This window comes from Podarcis liolepis (genome assembly GCF_965112155.1).
Source record: "Podarcis liolepis genome assembly, contig: HAP1_SCAFFOLD_8, whole genome shotgun sequence".
NCBI lineage: Eukaryota > Metazoa > Chordata > Lepidosauria > Squamata > Lacertidae > Podarcis > Podarcis liolepis.
In genome coordinates, this window is record NW_028148741.1 from 4,246,112 (window position 1) to 4,264,171 (window position 18,060).

The following is an 18,060-nucleotide window of genomic DNA, read 5'->3' on the forward strand; positions in this document are numbered from 1 at the left end:
GATTTTTGCTGAAATTGTGACCCCGGGGCTTAGGGATTTTTTCAAAAAAATATTTTCTGCCGGTTAAGTTTTTGAGGGCTCATTTCTTGTACTGTGATAAAAAGCATTCTGTTTCCATCGCCAAACTTTCAGGAGAGCATTTTCAACCTTTTGGCACCATTTCTGAGTGAATTGCCAAAAGTCAGATTTTTGCTGAAATTGTGACCCCGGGGCTTAGGGATTTTTTCAAAAAAATATTTTCTGCCGGTTAAGTTTTTGAGGGCTCATTTTTTGTCCTGTGATAAAAAGCCTTCTGTTTTTATCGCCAAACCTTTCAGGAGAGCATTTTCAACCTTTTGGCACCATTTCTGAGTGAATTGCCAAAAGTCAGATTTTTGCTGAAATTGTGACCCCGGGGCTTAGGGATTTTTTCAAAAAAATATTTTCTGCCGGTTAAGTTTTTGAGGGTTCATTTCTTGTACTGTGATAAAAAGCCTTCTGTTTCCATCGCCAAACCTTTCAGGAGAGCATTTTCAACCTTTTTGCACCATTTCTGAGTGAATTGCCAAAAGTCAGATTTTTGCTGAAATTGTGACCCCGGGGCTTAGGGATTTTTTCAAAAAAATATTTTCTGCCGCTTAAGTTTTTGAGGGCTGATTTCTTGTCCTGTGATAAAAAGCATTCTGTTTCGAGTGCCAAACCTTTCAGGAGATCATTTTCAACCTTTTGGCACCATTTTTGAGTGAATTGCCGAAAGTCAGATTTTTGCTGAAGTTGTGACCCCGGGGCTTAGGGATTTTTTCAAAAAAATATTTTCTGCCGGTTAAGTTTTTGAGGGCTGATTTCTTGTCCTGTGATAAAAAGCCTACTGTTACGGGTGCCAAACTTTTCAGGTGAGCATTCTGTTTCGAGTGCCAAACCTTTCAGGAGAGCATTTTCAACCTTTTGGCACCATTTCTGAGTGAATTGCCAAAAGTCAGATTTTTGCTGAAATTGTGACCCCGGGGCTTAGGGATTTTTCCAAAAAAATATTTTCTGCCGGTTAAGTTTTTGAGGGCTCATTTCTTGTCCTGTGATAAAAAGCATTCTGTTTCGAGTGCCAAACCTTTCAGGAGATCATTTTCAACCTTTTGGCACCATTTCTGAGTGAATTGCCAAAAGTCAGATTTTTGCTGAAATTGTGACCCCGGGGCTTAGGGATTTTTTCAAAAAAATATTTTCTGCCGGTTAAGTTTTTGAGGGCTCATTTCTTGTCCTGTGATAAAAAGCCTTCTGTTTCCATCGCCAAACCTTTCAGGAGAGCATTTTCAACCTTTTGGTACCATTTCTGAGTGAATTGCGAAAAATCAGATTTTTGCAGAAATTGTGACCCCGGGGCTTTGGGATTTTTTCAAAAAAATATTTTCTGCCGGTTAAGTTTTTGAGGGCTCATTTCTTGTCCTGTGATAAAAAGCATTCTGTTTCGAGTGCCAAACCTTTCAGGAGAGCATTTTCAACCTTTTGGCACCATTTCTGAGTGAATTGCCAAAAGTCAGATTTTTGCTGAAATTGTGACCCCGGGGCTTAGGGATTTTTTCAAAAAAATATTTTCTGCCGATTAAGTTTTTGAGGGCTGATTTCTTCTCCTGTGATAAAAAGCATTCTGTTTCGAGTGCCAAACCTTTCAGGAGATCATTTTCAACCTTTTGGCACAATTTTTGAGTGAATTGCCAAAAGTCAGATTTTTGCTGAAATTGTGACCCCGGGGCTTAGGGTTTTTTTCAAAAAAATATTTTCTGCCGGTTAAGTTTTTGAGGGCTCATTTCTGGTCCTGTAATAAAAAGCATTCTGTTTCGAGTGCCAAACCTTTCAGGAGATCATTTTCAACCTTTTGGCACCATTTCTGAGTGAATTGCCAAAAGTCAGATTTTTGCTGAAATTGTGACCCCGGGGCTTAGGGATTTTTTCAAAAAAATATTTTCTGCCGGTTAAGTTTTTGAGGGCTGATTTCTTGTCCTGTGATAAAAAGCCTTCTGTTTCGAGTGCCAAACCTTTCAGGAGAGCATTTTCAACCTTTTGGCACCATTTCTGAGTGAATTGCCAAAAGTCAGATTTTTGCTGAAATTGTGACCCCGGGGCTTAGGGATTTTTTCAAAAAAATATTTTCTGCCGGTTAAGTTTTTGAGGGCTGATTTCTTGTCCTGTGATAAAAAGCCTTCTATTTCGACTGCCAAACCTTTCAGGAGAGCATTTTCAACCTTTTGGCACCATTTCTGAGTGAATTGCCAAAAGTCAGATTTTTGCTGAAATTGTGACCCCGGGGCTTAGGGATTTTTTTCAAAAAAATATTTTCTGCCGGTTAAGTTTTTGAGGGCTGATTTCTTGTCCTGTGATAAAAAGCCTTCTGTATCGAGTGCCAAACTTTCAGGAGAGCATTTTCCACCTTTTGGCACCATTTCTGAGTGAATTGCCAAAAGTCAGATTTTTGCTGAAATTGTGACCCCGGGGCTTAGGGATTTTTTCAAAAAAATATTTTCTGCCGGTTAAGTTTTTGAGGGCTCATTTCTTGTACTGTGATAAAAAGCCTTCTGTTTCCATCGCCAACCTTTCAGGAGATCATTTTCAACCTTTTGGCACCATTTCTGAGTGAATTGCCAAAAGTCAGATTTTTGCTGAAATTGTGACCCCGGGGCTTAGGGATTTTTTCAAAAAAATATTTTCTGCCGGTTAAGTTTTTGAGGGCTCATTTTTTGTCCTGTGATAAAAAGCCTTCTGTTTCCATCGCCAAACCTTTCAGGAGAGCATTTTCCACCTTTTGGCACCATTTCTGAGTGAATTGCCAAAAGTCAGATTTTTGCTGAAATTGTGACCCCGGGGCTTAGGGATTTTTTCAAAAAAATATTTTCTGCCGGTTAAGTTTTTGAGGGCTCATTTCTTGTCCTGTGATAAAAAGCCTTCTGTTTCCATCGCCAACCTTTCAGGAGAGCATTTTCAACCTTTTGGCACCATTTCTGAGTGAATTGCCAAAAGTCAGATTTTTGCAGAAATTGTGACCCCGGGGCTTAGGGATTTTTTCAAAAAAATATTTTCTGCCGGTTAAGTTTTTGAGGGCTCATTTTTTGTCCTGTGATAAAAAGCCTTCTGTTTCCATCGCCAAACCTTTCAGGAGAGCATTTTCAACCTTTTTGCACCTTTTCTGAGTGAATTGCCAAAAGTCAGATTTTTGCTGAAATTGTGACCCCGGGGCTTAGGGATTTTTCCAAAAAAATATTTTCTGCCGCTTAAGTTTTTGAGGGCTGATTTCTTGTCCTGTGATAAAAAGCATTCTATTTCGAGTGCCAAACCTTTCAGGAGATCATTTTCAACCTTTTGGCACCATTTTTGAGTGAATTGCCGAAAGTCAGATTTTTGCTGAAGTTGTGACCCCGGGGCTTAGGGATTTTTTCAAAAAAATATTTTCTGCCGGTTAAGTTTTTGAGGGCTGATTTCTTGTCCTGTGATAAAAAGCCTACTGTTTCGGGTGCCAAACTTTTCAGGTGAGCATTCTGTTTCGAGTGCCAAACCTTTCAGGAGAGCATTTTCAACCTTTTGGCACCATTTCTGAGTGAATTGCCAAAAGTCAGATTTTTGCTGAAATTGTGACCCCGGGGCTTAGGGATTTTTCCAAAAAAATATTTTCTGCCGGTTAAGTTTTTGAGGGCTCATTTCTTGTCCTGTGATAAAAAGCATTCTGTTTCGAGTGCCAAACCTTTCAGGAGATCATTTTCAACCTTTTGGCACCATTTCTGAGTGAATTGCCAAAAGTCAGATTTTTGCTGAAATTGTGACCCCGGGGCTTAGGGATTTTTTCAAAAAAATATTTTCTGCCGGTTAAGTTTTTGAGGGCTCATTTCTTGTCCTGTTATAAAAAGCCTTCTGTTTCCATCGCCAAACCTTTCAGGAGAGCATTTTCAACCTTTTGGTACCATTTCTGAGTGAATTGCGAAAAATCAGATTTTTGCAGAAATTGTGACCCCGGGGCTTTGGGATTTTTTCAAAAAAATATTTTCTGCCGGTTAAGTTTTTGAGGGCTCATTTCTTGTCCTGTGATAAAAAGCATTCTGTTTCGAGTGCCAAACCTTTCAGGAGAGCATTTTCAACCTTTTGGCACCATTTCTGAGTGAATTGCCAAAAGTCAGATTTTTGCTGAAATTGTGACCCCGGGGCTTAGGGATTTTTTCAAAAAAATATTTTCTGCCGATTAAGTTTTTGAGGGCTGATTTCTTCTCCTGTGATAAAAAGCATTCTGTTTCGAGTGCCAAACCTTTCAGGAGATCATTTTCAACCTTTTGGCACAATTTTTGAGTGAATTGCCAAAAGTCAGATTTTTGCTGAAATTGTGACCCCGGGGCTTAGGGTTTTTTTCAAAAAAATATTTTCTGCCGGTTAAGTTTTTGAGGGCTCATTTCTTGTCCTGTAATAAAAAGCATTCTGTTTCGAGTGCCAAACCTTTCAGGAGATCATTTTCAACCTTTTGGCACCATTTCTGAGTGAATTGCCAAAAGTCAGATTTTTGCAGAAATTGTGACCCCGGGGCTTAGGGATTTTTTCAAAAAAATATTTTCTGCCGGTTAAGTTTTTGAGGGCTGATTTCTTGTCCTGTGATAAAAAGCCTTCTGTTTCGAGTGCCAAACCTTTCAGGAGAGCATTTTCAACCTTTTGGCACCATTTCTGAGTGAATTGCCAAAAGTCAGATTTTTGCTGAAATTGTGACCCCGGGGCTTAGGGATTTTTTCAAAAAAATATTTTCTGCCGGTTAAGTTTTTGAGGGCTGATTTCTTGTCCTGTGATAAAAAGCCTTCTATTTCGACTGCCAAACCTTTCAGGAGAGCATTTTCAACCTTTTGGCACCATTTCTGAGTGAATTGCCAAAAGTCAGATTTTTGCTGAAATTGTGACCCCGGGGCTTAGGGATTTTTTTCAAAAAAATATTTTCTGCCGGTTAAGTTTTTGAGGGCTGATTTCTTGTCCTGTGATAAAAAGCCTTCTGTATCGAGTGCCAAACTTTCAGGAGAGCATTTTCCACCTTTTGGCACCATTTCTGAGTGAATTGCCAAAAGTCAGATTTTTGCTGAAATTGTGACCCCGGGGCTTAGGGATTTTTTCAAAAAAATATTTTCTGCCGGTTAAGTTTTTGAGGGCTCATTTCTTGTACTGTGATAAAAAGCCTTCTGTTTCCATCGCCAACCTTTCAGGAGATCATTTTCAACCTTTTGGCACCATTTCTGAGTGAATTGCCAAAAGTCAGATTTTTGCTGAAATTGTGACCCCGGGGCTTAGGGATTTTTTCAAAAAAATATTTTCTGCCGGTTAAGTTTTTGAGGGCTCATTTTTTGTCCTGTGATAAAAAGCCTTCTGTTTCCATCGCCAAACCTTTCAGGAGAGCATTTTCCACCTTTTGGCACCATTTCTGAGTGAATTGCCAAAAGTCAGATTTTTGCTGAAATTGTGACCCCGGGGCTTAGGGATTTTTTCAAAAAAATATTTTCTGCCGGTTAAGTTTTTGAGGGCTCATTTCTTGTCCTGTGATAAAAAGCCTTCTGTTTCCATCGCCAACCTTTCAGGAGAGCATTTTCAACCTTTTGGCACCATTTCTGAGTGAATTGCCAAAAGTCAGATTTTTGCAGAAATTGTGACCCCGGGGCTTAGGGATTTTTTCAAAAAAATATTTTCTGCCGGTTAAGTTTTTGAGGGCTCATTTTTTGTCCTGTGATAAAAAGCCTTCTGTTTCCATCGCCAAACCTTTCAGGAGAGCATTTTCAACCTTTTTGCACCTTTTCTGAGTGAATTGCCAAAAGTCAGATTTTTGCTGAAATTGTGACCCCGGGGCTTAGGGATTTTTCCAAAAAAATATTTTCTGCCGCTTAAGTTTTTGAGGGCTGATTTCTTGTCCTGTGATAAAAAGCATTCTATTTCGAGTGCCAAACCTTTCAGGAGATCATTTTCAACCTTTTGGCACCATTTTTGAGTGAATTGCCAAAAGTCAGATTTTTGCTGAAGTTGTGACCCCGGGGCTTAGGGATTTTTTCAAAAAAATATTTTCTGCCGGTTAAGTTTTTGAGGGCTGATTTCTTGTCCTGTGATAAAAAGCCTACTGTTTCGGGTGCCAAACTTTTCAGGTGAGCATTCTGTTTCGAGTGCCAAACCTTTCAGGAGATCATTTTCAACCTTTTGGCACCATTTCTGAGTGAATTGCCAAAAGTCAGATTTTTGCTGAAATTGTGACCCCGGCGCTTCGGGATTTTTTCAAAAAAATATTTTCTGCCGGTTAAGTTTTTGAGGGCTGATTTCTTCTCTTGTGATAAAAAGCAATCTGTTTCGAGTGCCAAACCTTTCAGGAGATCATTTTCCACCTTTTGGCACCATTTCTGAGTGAATTGCCAAAAGTCAGACTTTTGCTGAAATTGTGACCCCGGGGCTTAGGGATTTTTCAAAAAAATATTTTCTGCCGGTTAAGTTTTTGAGGGCTCATTTCTTGTCCTGTGATAAAAAGCCTTCTGTTTCCATCGCCAAAGCTTTCAGGAGAGCATTTTCAACCTTTTTGCACCATTTCTGAGTGAATTGCCAAAAGTCAGATTTTTGCTGAAATTGTGACCCCGGGGCTTAGGGATTTTTTCAAAAAAATATTTTCTGCCGGTTAAGTTTTTGAGGGCTAATTTCTTCTCCTGTGATAAAAAGCATTCTGTTTCGAGTGCCAAACCTTTCAGGAGATCATTTTCAACCTTTTGGCACCATTTCTGAGTGAATTGCCAAAAGTCAGATTTTTGCTGAAATTGTGACCCCGGGGCTTAGGGATTTTTTCAAAAAAATATTTTCTGCCGGTTAAGTTTTTGAGGGCTCATTTCTTGTCCTGTGATAAAAAGCCTTCTGTTTCCATCGCCAAACCTTTCAGGAGAGCATTTTCAACCTTTTGGCACCATTTCTGAGTGAATTGCCAAAAGTCAGATTTTTGCAGAAATTGTGACCCCGGGGCTTTCGGATTTTTTCAAAAAAATATTTTCTGCCGATTAAGTTTTTGAGGGCTGATTTCTTCTCCTGTGATAAAAAGCATTCTGTTTCGAGTGCCAAACCTTTCAGGAGATCATTTTCAACCTTTTGGCACCATTTTTGAGTGAATTGCCAAAAGTCAGATTTTTGCTGAAATTGTGACCCCGGGGCTTAGGGATTTTTTCAAAAAAATATTTTCTGCCGGTTAAGTTTTTGAGGGCTCATTTTTTGTCCTGTGATAAAAAGCCTTCTGTTTCCATCGCCAAACCTTTCAGGAGAGCATTTTCAACCTTTTGGCATCATTTCTGAGTGAATTGCCAAAAGTCAGATTTTTGCAGAAATTGTGACCCCGGGGCTTAGGGATTTTTTCAAAAAAATATTTTCTGCCGATTAAGTTTTTGAGGGCTGATTTCTTCTCCTGTGATGAAAAGCATTCTGTTTCGAGTGCCAAACCTTTCAGGAGATCATTTTCAACCTTTTGGCACCATTTCTGAGTGAATTGCCAAAAGTCAGATTTTTGCTGAAATTGTGACCCCGGGGCTTAGGGATTTTTTCAAAAAAATATTTTCTGCCGGTTAAGTTTTTGAGGGCTCATTTCTTGTCCTGTGATAAAAAGCCTTCTGTTTCCATCGCCAAACCTTTCAGGAGAGCATTTTCAACCTTTTGGCACCATTTCTGAGTGAATTGCCAAAAGTCAGATTTTTGCAGAAATTGTGACCCCGGGGCTTTCGGATTTTTTCAAAAAAATATTTTCTGCCGATTAAGTTTTTGAGGGCTGATTTCTTCTCCTGTGATAAAAAGCATTCTGTTTCGAGTGCCAAACCTTTCAGGAGATCATTTTCAACCTTTTGGCACCATTTTTGAGTGAATTGCCAAAAGTCAGATTTTTGCTGAAATTGTGACCCCGGGGCTTAGGGATTTTTTCAAAAAAATATTTTCTGCCGGTTAAGTTTTTGAGGGCTGATTTCTTCTCCTGTGATAAAAAGCATTCTGTTTCGAGTGCCAAACCTTTCAGGAGATCATTTTCAACCTTTTGGCACCATTTTTGAGTGAATTGCCAAAAGTCAGATTTTTGCTGAAATTGTGACCCCGGGGCTTAGGGATTTTTTCAAAAAAATATTTTCTGCCGGTTAAGTTTTTGAGGGCTCATTTTTTGTCCTGTGATAAAAAGCCTTCTGTTTCCATCGCCAAACCTTTCAGGAGAGCATTTTCAACCTTTTGGCACCATTTCTGAGTGAATTGCCAAAAGTCAGATTTTTGCAGAAATTGTGACCCCGGGGCTTTCGGATTTTTTCAAAAAAATATTTTCTGCCGATTAAGTTTTTGAGGGCTGATTTCTTCTCCTGTGATGAAAAGCATTCTGTTTCGAGTGCCAAACCTTTCAGGAGATCATTTTCAACCTTTTGGCACCATTTCTGAGTGAATTGCCAAAAGTCAGATTTTTGCTGAAATTGTGACCCCGGGGCTTAGGGATTTTTTCAAAAAAATATTTTCTGCCGGTTAAGTTTTTGAGGGCTGATTTCTTGTCCTGTGATAAAAAGCCTTCTGTTTCGAGTGCCAAACCTTTCAGGAGAGCATTTTCAACCTTTTGGCACCATTTCTGAGTGAATTGCCAAAAGTCAGATTTTTGCAGAAATTGTGACCCCGGGGCTTAGGGATTTTTTCAAAAAAATATTTTCTGCCGGTTAAGTTTTTGAGGGCTGATTTCTTGTCCTGTGATAAAAAGCCTTCTGTTTCGAGTGCCAAACCTTTCAGGAGAGCATTTTCAACCTTTTGGCACCATTTCTGAGTGAATTGCCAAAAGTCAGATTTTTGCTGAAATTGTGACCCCGGGGCTTAGGGATTTTTTCAGAAAAATATTTTCTGCCGGTTAAGTTTTTGAGGGCTGATTTCTTGTCCTGTGATAAAAAGCCTTCTGTTTCGAGTGCCAAACCTTTCAGGAGATCATTTTCAACCTTTTGGCACCATTTCTGAGTGAATTGCCAAAAGTCAGATTTTTGCTGAAATTGTGACCCCGGGGCTTAGGGATTTTTTCAAAAAAATATTTTCTGCCGGTTAAGTTTTTGAGGGCTCATTTCTTGTCCTGTGATAAAAAGCCTTCTGTTTCCATCGCCAAACCTTTCAGGAGAGCATTTTCAACCTTTTGGCACCATTTCTGAGTGAATTGCCAAAAGTCAGATTTTTGCAGAAATTGTGACCCCGGGGCTTTCGGATTTTTTCAAAAAAATATTTTCTGCCGATTAAGTTTTTGAGGGCTGATTTCTTCTCCTGTGATAAAAAGCATTCTGTTTCGAGTGCCAAACCTTTCAGGAGATCATTTTCAACCTTTTGGCACCATTTTTGAGTGAATTGCCAAAAGTCAGATTTTTGCTGAAATTGTGACCCCGGGGCTTAGGGATTTTTTCAAAAAAATATTTTCTGCCGGTTAAGTTTTTGAGGGCTCATTTTTTGTCCTGTGATAAAAAGCCTTCTGTTTCCATCGCCAAACCTTTCAGGAGAGCATTTTCAACCTTTTGGCATCATTTCTGAGTGAATTGCCAAAAGTCAGATTTTTGCAGAAATTGTGACCCCGGGGCTTAGGGATTTTTTCAAAAAAATATTTTCTGCCGATTAAGTTTTTGAGGGCTGATTTCTTCTCCTGTGATGAAAAGCATTCTGTTTCGAGTGCCAAACCTTTCAGGAGATCATTTTCAACCTTTTGGCACCATTTCTGAGTGAATTGCCAAAAGTCAGATTTTTGCTGAAATTGTGACCCCGGGGCTTAGGGATTTTTTCAAAAAAATATTTTCTGCCGGTTAAGTTTTTGAGGGCTCATTTCTTGTCCTGTGATAAAAAGCCTTCTGTTTCCATCGCCAAACCTTTCAGGAGAGCATTTTCAACCTTTTGGCACCATTTCTGAGTGAATTGCCAAAAGTCAGATTTTTGCAGAAATTGTGACCCCGGGGCTTTCGGATTTTTTCAAAAAAATATTTTCTGCCGATTAAGTTTTTGAGGGCTGATTTCTTCTCCTGTGATAAAAAGCATTCTGTTTCGAGTGCCAAACCTTTCAGGAGATCATTTTCAACCTTTTGGCACCATTTTTGAGTGAATTGCCAAAAGTCAGATTTTTGCTGAAATTGTGACCCCGGGGCTTAGGGATTTTTTCAAAAAAATATTTTCTGCCGGTTAAGTTTTTGAGGGCTCATTTTTTGTCCTGTGATAAAAAGCCTTCTGTTTCCATCGCCAAACCTTTCAGGAGAGCATTTTCAACCTTTTGGCACCATTTCTGAGTGAATTGCCAAAAGTCAGATTTTTGCAGAAATTGTGACCCCGGGGCTTTCGGATTTTTTCAAAAAAATATTTTCTGCCGATTAAGTTTTTGAGGGCTGATTTCTTCTCCTGTGATGAAAAGCATTCTGTTTCGAGTGCCAAACCTTTCAGGAGATCATTTTCAACCTTTTGGCACCATTTCTGAGTGAATTGCCAAAAGTCAGATTTTTGCTGAAATTGTGACCCCGGGGCTTAGGGATTTTTTCAAAAAAATATTTTCTGCCGGTTAAGTTTTTGAGGGCTGATTTCTTGTCCTGTGATAAAAAGCCTTCTGTTTCGAGTGCCAAACCTTTCAGGAGAGCATTTTCAACCTTTTGGCACCATTTCTGAGTGAATTGCCAAAAGTCAGATTTTTGCAGAAATTGTGACCCCGGGGCTTAGGGATTTTTTCAAAAAAATATTTTCTGCCGGTTAAGTTTTTGAGGGCTGATTTCTTGTCCTGTGATAAAAAGCCTTCTGTTTCGAGTGCCAAACCTTTCAGGAGAGCATTTTCAACCTTTTGACACCATTTCTGAGTGAATTGCCAAAAGTCAGATTTTTGCTGAAATTGTGACCCCGGGGCTTAGGGATTTTTTCAGAAAAATATTTTCTGCCGGTTAAGTTTTTGAGGGCTGATTTCTTGTCCTGTGATAAAAAGCCTTCTATTTCGACTGCCAAACCTTTCAGGAGAGCATTTTCAACCTTTTGGCACCATTTCTGAGTGAATTGCCAAAAGTCAGATTTTTGCTGAAATTGTGACCCCGGGGCTTAGGGATTTTTTCAAAAAAATATTTTCTGCTGGTTAAGTTTTTGAGGGCTGATTTCTTGTCCTGTGATAAAAAGCCTTCTGTTTCCATCGCCAAACCTTTCAGGAGATCATTTTCAACCTTTTGGCACCATTTCTGAGTGAATTGCCAAAAGTCAGATTTTTGCTGAAATTGTGACCCCGGGGCTTAGGGTTTTTTCCAAAGAAATATTTTCTGCCGGTTAAGTTTTTGAGGGCTGATTTCTTCTCCTGTGATAAAAAGCATTCTGTTTCGAGTGCCAAACCTTTCAGGAGATCATTTTCAACCTTTTGGCACCATTTTTGAGTGAATTGCCAAAAGTCAGATTTTTGCTGAAATTGTGACCCCGGGGCTTAGGGATTTTTTCAAAAAAATATTTTCTGCCGGTTAAGTTTTTGAGGGCTCATTTTTTGTCCTGTGATAAAAAGCCTTCTGTTTCCATCGCCAAACCTTTCAGGAGAGCATTTTCAACCTTTTGGCACCATTTCTGAGTGAATTGCCAAAAGTCAGATTTTTGCAGAAATTGTGACCCCGGGGCTTTCGGATTTTTTCAAAAAAATATTTTCTGCCGATTAAGTTTTTGAGGGCTGATTTCTTCTCCTGTGATGAAAAGCATTCTGTTTCGAGTGCCAAACCTTTCAGGAGATCATTTTCAACCTTTTGGCACCATTTCTGAGTGAATTGCCAAAAGTCAGATTTTTGCTGAAATTGTGACCCCGGGGCTTAGGGATTTTTTCAAAAAAATATTTTCTGCCGGTTAAGTTTTTGAGGGCTGATTTCTTGTCCTGTGATAAAAAGCCTTCTGTTTCGAGTGCCAAACCTTTCAGGAGAGCATTTTCAACCTTTTGGCACCATTTCTGAGTGAATTGCCAAAAGTCAGATTTTTGCTGAAATTGTGACCCCGGGGCTTAGGGATTTTTTCAAAAAAATATTTTCTGCCGGTTAAGTTTTTGAGGGCTGATTTCTTGTCCTGTGATAAAAAGCCTTCTGTTTCGAGTGCCAAACCTTTCAGGAGAGCATTTTCAACCTTTTGGCACCATTTCTGAGTGAATTGCCAAAAGTCAGATTTTTGCTGAAATTGTGACCCCGGGGCTTAGGGATTTTTTCAGAAAAATATTTTCTGCCGGTTAAGTTTTTGAGGGCTGATTTCTTGTCCTGTGATAAAAAGCCTTCTATTTCGACTGCCAAACCTTTCAGGAGAGCATTTTCAACCTTTTGGCACCATTTCTGAGTGAATTGCCAAAAGTCAGATTTTTGCTGAAATTGTGACCCCGGGGCTTAGGGATTTTTTCAAAAAAATATTTTCTGCTGGTTAAGTTTTTGAGGGCTGATTTCTTGTCCTGTGATAAAAAGCCTTCTGTTTCCATCGCCAAACCTTTCAGGAGATCATTTTCAACCTTTTGGCACCATTTCTGAGTGAATTGCCAAAAGTCAGATTTTTGCTGAAATTGTGACCCCGGGGCTTAGGGTTTTTTCCAAAAAAATATTTTCTGCCGGTTAAGTTTTTGAGGGCTGATTTCTTGTCCTGTGATAAAAAGCCTTCTGTTTCGAGTGCCAAACTTTCAGGAGAGCATTTTCCACCTTTTGGCACCATTTCTGAGTGAATTGCCAAAAGTCAGATTTTTGCTGAAATTGTGACCCCGGGGCTTAGGGATTTTTTAAAAAAAATATTTTCTGCCGGTTAAGTTTTTGAGGGCTCATTTCTTGTCCTGTGATAAAAAGCCTTCTGTTTCCATCGCCAAACCTTTCAGGAGAGCATTTTCAACCTTTTGGCACCATTTTTGAGTGAATTGCCAAAAGTCAGATTTTTGCTGAAATTGTGACCCCGGGGCTTAGGGATTTTTTCAAAAAAAATATTTTCTGCCGGTTAAGTTTTTGAGGGCTCATTTCTTGTCCTGTGATAAAAAGCCTTCTGTTTCCATCGCCAAACCTTTCAGGAGAGCATTTTCAACCTTTTGGCACCATTTCTGAGTGAATTGCCAAAAGTCAGATTTCTGCTGAAATTGTGACCCCGGGGCTTAGGGTTTTTTTCAAAAAAATATTTTCTGCCGGTTAAGTTTTTGAGGGCTGATTTCTTGTCCTGTGATAAAAAGCCTTCTGTTTCGAGTGCCAAACTTTCAGGAGAACATTTTCCACCTTTTGGCACCATTTCTGAGTGAATTGCCAAAAGTCAGATTTCTGCTGAAATTGTGACCCCGGGGCTTAGGGATTTTTTCAAAAAAATATTTTCTGCCGATTAAGTTTTTGAGGGCTGATTTCTTCTCCTGTGATAAAAAGCATTCTGTTTCGAGTGCCAAACCTTTCAGGAGATCATTTTCAACCTTTTGGCACCATTTTTGAGTGAATTGCCAAAAGTCAGATTTTTGCTGAAATTGTGACCCCGGGGCTTAGGGTTTTTTCCAAAAAAATATTTTCTGCCGGTTAAGTTTTTGAGGGCTGATTTCTTGTCCTGTGATAAAAAGCCTTCTGTTTCGAGTGCCAAACTTTCAAGAGAGCATTTTCCACCTTTTGGCACCATTTCTGAGTGAATTGCCAAAAGTCAGATTTTTGCTGAAATTGTGACCCCGGGGCTTAGGGATTTTTTAAAAAAAATATTTTCTGCCGGTTAAGTTTTTGAGGGCTCATTTCTTGTCCTGTGATAAAAAGCCTTCTGTTTCCATCGCCAAACCTTTCAGGAGAGCATTTTCCACCTTTTGGCACCATTTCTGAGTGAATTGCCAAAAGTCAGATTTTTGCTGAAATTGTGACCCCGGGGCTTAGGGATTTTTTAAAAAAAATATTTTCTGCCGGTTAAGTTTTTGAGGGCTCATTTCTTCTCCTGTGATGAAAAGCATTCTGTTTCGAGTGCCAAACCTTTCAGGAGATCATTTTCAACCTTTTGGCACCATTTCTGAGTGAATTGCCAAAAGTCAGATTTTTGCTGAAATTGTGACCCCGGGGCTTAGGGATTTTTTCAGAAAAATATTTTCTGCCGGTTAAGTTTTTGAGGGCTGATTTCTTGTCCTGTGATAAAAAGCCTTCTATTTCGACTGCCAAACCTTTCAGGAGAGCATTTTCAACCTTTTGGCACCATTTCTGAGTGAATTGCCAAAAGTCAGATTTTTGCTGAAATTGTGACCCCGGGGCTTAGGGATTTTTTCAAAAAAATATTTTCTGCTGGTTAAGTTTTTGAGGGCTGATTTCTTGTCCTGTGATAAAAAGCCTTCTGTTTCCATCGCCAAACCTTTCAGGAGATCATTTTCAACCTTTTGGCACCATTTCTGAGTGAATTGCCAAAAGTCAGATTTTTGCTGAAATTGTGACCCCGGGGCTTAGGGTTTTTTCCAAAAAAATATTTTCTGCCGGTTAAGTTTTTGAGGGCTGATTTCTTGTCCTGTGATAAAAAGCCTTCTGTTTCGAGTGCCAAACTTTCAGGAGAGCATTTTCCACCTTTTGGCACCATTTCTGAGTGAATTGCCAAAAGTCAGATTTTTGCTGAAATTGTGACCCCGGGGCTTAGGGATTTTTTTAAAAAAATATTTTCTGCCGGTTAAGTTTTTGAGGGCTCATTTCTTGTCCTGTGATAAAAAGCCTTCTGTTTCCATCGCCAAACCTTTCAGGAGAGCATTTTCAACCTTTTGGCACCATTTTTGAGTGAATTGCCAAAAGTCAGATTTTTGCTGAAATTGTGACCCCGGGGCTTAGGGATTTTTTCAAAAAAAATATTTTCTGCCGGTTAAGTTTTTGAGGGCTCATTTCTTGTCCTGTGATAAAAAGCCTTCTGTTTCCATCGCCAAACCTTTCAGGAGAGCATTTTCAACCTTTTGGCACCATTTCTGAGTGAATTGCCAAAAGTCAGATTTCTGCTGAAATTGTGACCCCGGGGCTTAGGGTTTTTTTCAAAAAAATATTTTCTGCCGGTTAAGTTTTTGAGGGCTGATTTCTTGTCCTGTGATAAAAAGCCTTCTGTTTCGAGTGCCAAACTTTCAGGAGAGTATTTTCCACCTTTTGGCACCATTTCTGAGTGAATTGCCAAAAGTCAGATTTCTGCTGAAATTGTGACCCCGGGGCTTAGGGATTTTTTCAAAAAAATATTTTCTGCCGATTAAGTTTTTGAGGGCTGATTTCTTCTCCTGTGATAAAAAGCATTCTGTTTCGAGTGCCAAACCTTTCAGGAGAGCATTTTCAACCTTTTGGCACCATTTTTGAGTGAATTGCCAAAAGTCAGATTTTTGCTGAAATTGTGACCCCGGGGCTTAGGGATTTTTTCAAAAAAAATATTTTCTGCCGGTTAAGTTTTTGAGGGCTCATTTCTTGTCCTGTGATAAAAAGCCTTCTGTTTCCATCGCCAAACCTTTCAGGAGAGCATTTTCAACCTTTTGGCACCATTTCTGAGTGAATTGCCAAAAGTCAGATTTCTGCTGAAATTGTGACCCCGGGGCTTAGGGTTTTTTTCAAAAAAATATTTTCTGCCGGTTAAGTTTTTGAGGGCTGATTTCTTGTCCTGTGATAAAAAGCCTTCTGTTTCGAGTGCCAAACTTTCAGGAGAGCATTTTCCACCTTTTGGCACCATTTCTGAGTGAATTGCCAAAAGTCAGATTTCTGCTGAAATTGTGACCCCGGGGCTTAGGGATTTTTTCAAAAAAATATTTTCTGCCGATTAAGTTTTTGAGGGCTGATTTCTTCTCCTGTGATAAAAAGCATTCTGTTTCGAGTGCCAAACCTTTCAGGAGATCATTTTCAACCTTTTGGCACCATTTTTGAGTGAATTGCCAAAAGTCAGATTTTTGCTGAAATTGTGACCCCGGGGCTTAGGGTTTTTTCCAAAAAAATATTTTCTGCCGGTTAAGTTTTTGAGGGCTGATTTCTTGTCCTGTGATAAAAAGCCTTCTGTTTCGAGTGCCAAACTTTCAGGAGAGCATTTTCCACCTTTTGGCACCATTTCTGAGTGAATTGCCAAAAGTCAGATTTTTGCTGAAATTGTGACCCCGGGGCTTAGGGATTTTTTTAAAAAAATATTTTCTGCCGGTTAAGTTTTTGAGGGCTCATTTCTTGTCCTGTGATAAAAAGCCTTCTGTTTCCATCGCCAAACCTTTCAGGAGAGCATTTTCAACCTTTTGGCACCATTTTTGAGTGAATTGCCAAAAGTCAGATTTTTGCTGAAATTGTGACCCCGGGGCTTAGGGATTTTTTCAAAAAAAATATTTTCTGCCGGTTAAGTTTTTGAGGGCTGATTTCTTGTCCTGTGATAAAAAGCCTGCTGTTTCGAGTGCCAAACCTTCCAGGAGAGCATTTTCAACCTTTTGGCACTATTTTTGAGTGAAGTGCCAAAAGTCAGATCTTTGCTGAAATTGTGACCCCGGGGCTTAGGGATTTTTTCAAAAAAATATTTTCTGCCGGTTAAGTTTTTGAGGGCTCATTTCTTGTCCTGTGATAAAAAGCCTTCTGTTTCCATCGCCAAACCTTTCAGGAGAGCATTTTCAACCTTTTGGCACCATTTTTGAGTGAATTGCCAAAAGTCAGATTTTTGCTGAAATTGTGACCCCGGGGCTTAGGGATTTTTTCAAAAAAATATTTTCTGCCGATTAAGTTTTTGAGGGCTGATTTCTTCTCCTGTGATAAAAAGCATTCTGTTTCGAGTGCCAAACCTTTCAGGAGATCATTTTCAACCTTTTGGCACCATTTTTGAGTGAATTGCCAAAAGTCAGATTTTTGCTGAAATTGTGACCCCGGGGCTTAGGGTTTTTTTCAAAAAAATATTTTCTGCCGGTTAAGTTTTTGAGGGCTCATTTCTTGTCCTGTGATAAAAAGCATTCTGTTTCGAGTGCCAAACCTTTCAGGAGATCATTTTCAACCTTTTGGCACCATTTCTGAGTGAATTGCCAAAAGTCAGATTTTTGCTGAAATTGTAAGTTTTTGTGGGCTGTTTTCATGTCCTGTCTGACTATCTGACTTTTGACAATTCACTCATTTCAGCAAAAATCTGACTTTTGGCAATTCACTCAAAAATGGCGCCAACCGGTTGCAAATGCTGTCCTGAAAGGTTTGGCGATGGAAATAGTAGGCTTTTTATCACTGGACAAGAAATCAGCCTTCAACCACTTAACCGGCAGAATTTTTTTTAATTTTTTTTTTGAAAAAATCCCTTGAGAGGTTTGGCTGTCAAAACAGAACACTTTTTATCACAGTACAAGAAATCAGCCGTCGACAACTTAACCGGCAGAAAAAGATTTTTTGGGAAAAATCCCTAAGCCCCGGGGTCACAATTTCATTAAAAATCTGACTTTCGGCAATTCACTCAAAAATGGTGCCAAACGGTTGCAAATGCTCCACTGAGAGGTTTGGCGGTCGAAACAGAAGGCTTTTTATCATAGGACAAGAAATCAGCCCTTGACAACTTAACCGGCAGAAAAGATTCTTTTGAAAAAATCCTAAGCCCCAGGGTCACAATTTCATCCAAAATCTGACTTTCGGCAATTCACTCAAAAATGGTGCCAAACGGTTGCAAATGCTCCTCTGAAAGATTTGGGGATGGAAATAGTAGGCTTTTTATCACTGGACAAGAAATCAGCCTTCAACCACTTAACCGGCAGAATTTTTTTTTTTTTTTTGGAAAAAATCCCTAAGCCCCGGTGTCACAATTTCATCTAAAATCTGACGTTCTCTTATTCATTCAAAAATGGTGCCAAACGGTTGCAAATGCTCCGCTGAGAGGCTTGGCAGTTAAAACAGAAGGCTTTTTATCACAGGACAAGTAATCAGCCCTCAATAACTTACATGGCAGAGAAATATTTTTTTGAAAAAAATCCCTAAATCCGGGGTCACAATTTCAGCAAAAATCTGACTTTCGGCAATTCACTCAAAAATGGTGCCAAACGGTTTCAAATGCTCCCCTGTGAGGATTGGCGGTCGAAACAGAAGGCTTTTTATCACAGGACAAGAAATAAGCCCTTGACAACTTAACCGGCAGGAAATTTTTTTTTTGAAAAAATCCTAAGCCCCAAGGTCACAATTTCATCAAAAA